Source organism: Octopus sinensis, linkage group LG7, assembly GCF_006345805.1.
Source record: "Octopus sinensis linkage group LG7, ASM634580v1, whole genome shotgun sequence".
In the NCBI taxonomy this organism is placed as follows: Eukaryota; Metazoa; Mollusca; class Cephalopoda; order Octopoda; family Octopodidae; genus Octopus; species Octopus sinensis.
The window spans coordinates 12,760,940-12,767,247 of NC_043003.1; the positions used below are offsets into that span (position 1 = coordinate 12,760,940).

At 32.9% G+C, this 6,308-nt stretch overlaps 1 protein-coding gene across 2 annotated transcripts in view; it reads right to left on the reverse strand.

Moving 5' to 3' along the window:
* The window catches only part of LOC115214211 (peptidyl-prolyl cis-trans isomerase FKBP4), a 28,340-nt gene extending 23,760 nt beyond the window's left edge, over nt 1-4,580 (reverse strand). For both annotated transcript variants that reach the window (XM_029783322.2, XM_029783321.2), the window contains exon 1: nt 4,424-4,580. The gene's annotated coding sequence lies outside the window, so the exon portion shown is untranslated. The remainder of the gene's footprint in view (nt 1-4,423) is intronic.
* Nucleotides 4,581-6,308: the final 1,728 nt, after the last annotated feature.

Consider the following 6,308-nt stretch of genomic DNA (forward strand, 5'->3'; position numbering starts at 1 on the left):
GCGACGATATTTTAATAGTGATAATTTTAAACAAAAGATGGGAATAATTTCACAAATAACAAAGAGAATAATTTCAGGCCAACCAACTTGACCATTCGGCATGTGTATAAATTAAGACAACCTGCGGCATACGCAGAGCGAGTGTTTTTATATTGTGGAACAGCAAAAACAACAACAGAACGTATTTTTCTTTGGAAATAAGTTTTGGGAGCTAAAAACCTTCTCCACTGGACAGGCAAAATAAAAAAAAAAATCTAATAAGATATATACACATCTACATATATGGCGATCTTTGAAGACAACGTGCCTCTTTCACTTAGAGTAATTTTTAACGGTACAGATAACAGGGTTTAGAGTGACGAGGTCATACAAAGGTTAGAAACCTCTGCAGGACGTAACCACAGTAAAGCGGCCACAGATTGATTTTAGGTTGTGCAACATTCGGCTTATTTTGTCCTACAGAAATGGTTAGAAGCGTGAGTGAATCGAACTGTTTAGAATGTTACAATGACCCGAATAACGCGGGATTTTCGCCTTCGCAGAAAACGGTTTACACTTGACCTCAAGCCTTTCCATTACCTTGGCCGACCATTTGTTTACTACCTCAAGGTCTTATAACACAAACTGTTCTTTAAAACTGATTTGCATCAACTCGATTATGGCCTGACTATTATGACAATTTTATATAAGCGTATTTATACACCGTGGGACACTCTTTGATTTGTGAAGATATACCTACTTTCCAGCAAATACTGGCTCCCCGCTCCCAATTCACTCGCCATCTCTTACAAACCATTTCATTACCCAACAATTCTGACCTGAAGAATTAAATACGGTTGAGTCTGCTGGCACAAATTTGGCTTGAATCTAAAGAACAAGTTAATAGAGGAGATTCACAGTTGCTTTAATAGTTTGCGATAGGTCAAGCTAACTGCAAATTGACCAAATATGTCCAACATATATGCATTATCTATCGTTACCACAGTAAACGATGCTAGTAAAACCCCACAGTAGCATGATGTGATACATTTTCGGAGCATTCCTCATGATTCAATGAAAACCGCTTCGGAGTGAATGCAAACTGGACAGAACCAGAAGTTACGCATTGATCTTTGTTCTTGAAATATGTGCGTTGTCATTAATGGATTTAGAGCTTTCCGATTGTTATCGGTGGAATCAATCGAGATACGGATAAGTATGTCCTGGAGGTTGAGACACACGAAACGAAGTATGTCTACAGAAAGTCTGCAAGAGGTCACTCAAAGAGAACGGCCACAGGAGCTATTACAAGTTCAAGGAGACGCAAAGAAATGGTTCCTTGACGGTAAAAACAGACAGAAAAGTCAGACACATGACCCGATATTATTGGAAATAAAACTGCTCGCGAATCAATAATAATAATAATCATACGCTCTGACATTTGGCACTCACATGATCAGAATAGAATCATTACCACATGTGTGTGAGTACTACATTGCGAACCATGTAAATCCTGCTAACCATCTTGGGACCGCATATGGTAAAGAGAAAGAGAGAGAGAGTCCTTCTGGACTTATGCCAGGAAAAGAAATTGAATGAAACATAGAGAAGTTACTGGAAAGAATTTGTAAGAAGATAGCGCATTGAGAAGATTATCATTACTTCGGGAACAATATATATTATTGTTTATTATCATGAATTTGATGGTCTGTAGTTATAAAATTACTTTGATCAACTATAGATTAGGATATTCGAGCATTGGCCGAAAACCTCTATTCATTTCTTTAAAGAATATTTAACGCCAGAGCGTAACTCGACAAATGAAGAAAAGATTTTCGAAACCATCTAGAAGTGAAAGGGTGGCACACTAAACTCAAGAGAACACCCTATCTGTCTACCATTATGCATTGTATATGAATTATAAAATTACTGATCTGCTGTGATTTATGGTGATCGAGTATCGGACAAAAATTGCCCTTCATTTTTTTTTTTAAACTTATGCTATAGCATTATTTAACGAAATAAAAAAATTTCAAAACAAAGTAATACAACTAGAGAAAGTGTGGCACGCTATACTCAAAGACCACTATCTCTCTCTCCCATAACTATATATATATATATAGATATATATGTGCGCGCGCGAGTATATATATATATATATATATATATATATATATATGAAGCGTATATATTTGTCTATGTCATTTTTCTAACAGAAGTAATACAAATACTAGAAAATAAATGGTTGCTTCTGTTCTTATTCAAGTCAAGTGCAAATATTCGTTCGCTGACATAGTTTTTTTTTAATTCCCGCGGTTAGCATACATTACATTTATTACATGCAAAGTGAAAATGTGAATGGACTGCTATCACAAAACAATAAACAGAAAAAACAATAGAATGGCATAAACCAAAATATGGAATAAGAAATAGAATGAAAGAAAGCAGAAATGGCATTGCTGCCTTGTCAGAAAATCAATCTAAATTGTACAGTTTAAATTATTTCTAAAAATTAATTAAAATACAGACACACATACATCTCTATCTCAATTTATACACTTGCATAATTATATACATATATATATATTGTTTCTTTTTGCAGTTACGCTTTCGTTTAATTAATTAATTAATAAATGTGCAGCTTTTTTTTTCAATCCCTTTAAAAAAATATCTAGAATCTTCTACCCCAACACTACCATCATGATGTGCCGATCGTAAGAAATCAATACTTTCTTGTTGATTATGTGTGTACGTGTATATATATATATATATATATATATATATATATATATATATATTTATTTTTTCTGTTTTCATTTCAAATTATAAGAGCCCGAAGCTTCGAAGTTACTGACGACATTTTCTAATATTTACTTCTATAAACATACACATATATGAAAGAGCATACGTTATATTATCCACCCTGACCACAAATATACGGGTGACTATTTTTTCCGACAAGGATTCTAAGACAATATTATATATATATAAATTGAAACATTCCTGTCACAACCTGGGACCTTGAAGACTGCTTTAATGCAAGAAACTATACTAGTCCCTTAATATTTGATATTCAATATTTCATCTATTCAATAAGACAATCAATACTTCACTTCATTTTACTATATATATATATTATTTATACTATATATTCTATATTAATAAAACCTAAAAAACAGAGTTGGAATTCCTTTGAATAATATATATCCCTCTATACACTATCATACAAACCCCTTTTGAGATATATATATATAAAAGGATGGTATTAAAATACCATTTTGATATATATATATATTAAAATACCCCTTTTGATATATATATATATATATATATAAGGATGGTATTATTAAAATACGATCACGAGTGGTAAGCGAATTATCAGCCGTACAGGCAAATTAATAAAATATATACATACAATATTTGATATGTACATATATACACAAGGGTACTACATGAGTACCTATATCGCTAAAGATAGAAGCCAATATATATATATATATATATATATATATATATATATATGGATAGATAGATAGATAGATACATGGTGATCCGAATCAGCCCTAATCGAGTGGAGCTATGAGATCAAAGGGGTTTCTAACCATGACCATCCTTATCTATTGTGTATCTACTACCTAGGACGATATAAATCCAATGCCGCCTTCCTTTTTGAAGGCAGAGAAATGGGGAACCAACGTGAGTATAAGCCGGGGGGGGGGGCTATGAAGCCTCTTCAGAGTTACTCAACCTGCAAGAAATAACAGCCAAAAATCTAGGAACCCTACTGTGTTTTCATAAATAAAAAGGAAAAAGGTGGAGACATTGGACAACACAAAGACCTATGTATATATATATATATATATATAAAGATATATATATATAAAGGCGGGTGATGGCCATAAGTAGAACGCTTTCGGATGTACCGCATTTAGTCCATTACAATGCAATCATGAATAACAGTGCTACCCCCGAGATTTCATACCTAAAAATCAAAATTCTCTTATTTTCTTTAAAGGAAAACATTTGTGTGTGTGTAATATATATATAATGGTAGGTACCCCCCATTCGACCCCGGTATCTGGTTAGATTTCTTGCTTTATACACCAATAAATGCGGTAGATCTGCTGCACCAGACCCGAAATGATTTAGAGGTGTAAAGGAAAAATATTGGTGAGATATGATTTAGGAGGGATATAACTGTTATCTCATCTAAAAGCAGAGCACCCTCGTTGGGTCATTCATATGTCGGGGTTTTAAATGTCCGTTTCTAATCTTGGTCGTTAAATTTCTTAATAATTATATACTAAAAAGCTGTTTCGTGCATATCTTTGCATCGTAAATAGATGGTGTATAGTGCCATGGGACTAAAAGTATATGTATTACACATATTGATTAATATAAAAACGATTAATTACATATCTAATAAGTAATTAAGGATGCGTACCTGAGAGACGACAATGCAACCAGTCTTAGTGAGCTTCTAGAGCGTTCCAGAAATTTACGACTCACGTGACCTCAGAGCAGGAAAGATGAAATTGTTGCTTGGCAACGGATTTTATCGAAAATACGGGTTTTCTTTTCCCTTTTTTTTAATTATTTTTATTGTATTTTGTATCGCTTCCGTTTCTTTTGTTTTCGTTTTTATTTTTTCCGATATTTAAGGATTTCATTTAAATTTGATTATTCTTATTTTTTATTTTATTTTTAAAATAACATCCGAATTTTTTTGGGCGTTATATTTTAATTTTGGTAATAAATTTATTTCATTTCTCTTTTTTTCCTTCTGTGCGTATATTTTCGATCGTTCATAAATTTCTCTGAAAACGAATACTGGCTAAATATTGATTTCGTTTCGTTTCGAAGCTGAGGAACACATACACATATAAATATTTTATTATACATTTGCGCATAGTATAAACTTCCCTTCTATACGTTATTATATACACAATAATACTGCCTTCTTATCAGCTAACGGTCACGTTTATTGTTTACACTCACGTTTTTGAAATATTCAACAGATCGAATAATAAAATGGTGATTTCTTTAAAAAGTAACAAAATTCGTTAATTTTTCTTCTTTCGTTCATTCATTAAACATTAAAATTACCTATAAATAAAGCGGACTGAATTTTATTTACATTAATTCTAAATTAGGTAAAAAAAATAATTCTAGACACAGTACCATGGGTGAAAAATAGTATGACCACAACCGAAATATTTATATATATTTTTAATTTTTTAAATTTTACTTTCCGCATGTAATCTGCAGTAAACGTCACGTTTCAGCTTTTTAAATGTAATAATACTATTTTTTTATTATAATCCCGCCATGTTGCTAGTTAAAATAACTAAGCTTTTATTTTATATTTTCATTATAAAAATTTAGCAGAAATAACTGTGGCTTAAGAGACGAGAGTTTCGTGTATGGCGCTTTGACCCTTCAGTCTCTACAACTTCTACCGATCACTATTAATATATACTCGTGTTTTGAGTTTTATTGACTTGTTTCCATCGCCAAACCTAACCTTATTAAATTGTTCGACGGGTGCGGAAGAATTATATTTACGTTGTTCTGGGGTTAATTTGTTTTGCTTGGGGGATTTTAGGGAGATGTCACCGACTTTAAGACTTATCTTAAAAAGAGTTTTCACATTTATGACTATAAAGGGACGTAACTCAACGTACTTAACCACATGCATACGTTCGGAATTTTCTATTTTATGTTAGTTAAAATTAATTTAATTATTCAACAAAAAAAATGCAAACATAATTAGGATCTTTGAAATTGCCGAAATGCAAGAAATTTAACAACAAATAGCTTACAAACTACAGAATTTTCTCAAGAAAGCCAAGAGAAAAAGATGTTTTATGTAACACATTCTACCAGTATACGAAGTTTAAAAGTGTTTAGTTACAAAGAAATTATTTTTTAAATCTGCCGGTCAAAGTGAAAAGATCCAATTATTTTTGACGGAAATAGAAATGGATATAAGATCGAATATTTGTCAGTCGATCAAGTAGGCAGGGCCCACATCAGTGGGAGGGAGCCGACACGCCGTAAACGGTACCCGTTCTCTCCTGAAAGCTTCTTGCGCCCAATATGTGGAGTTTTCGGCTCACGGCTCTTGCGCAAACGATCTGTTTCCAAATCTCGAGAGTGTTCATTATTGTACAATGTTGAGACAAGAGCATACATGATTAAATATGAAACTCTAACACGATCGATGAGAGACCAGTCATTGCAAACTGGAGCACGCGGGGTTTTCTGAGTGATACGCCTAACAAAAAATTACCTCGAAATTTCTTTGGCAGTGTGACCCCGCCTGGTGA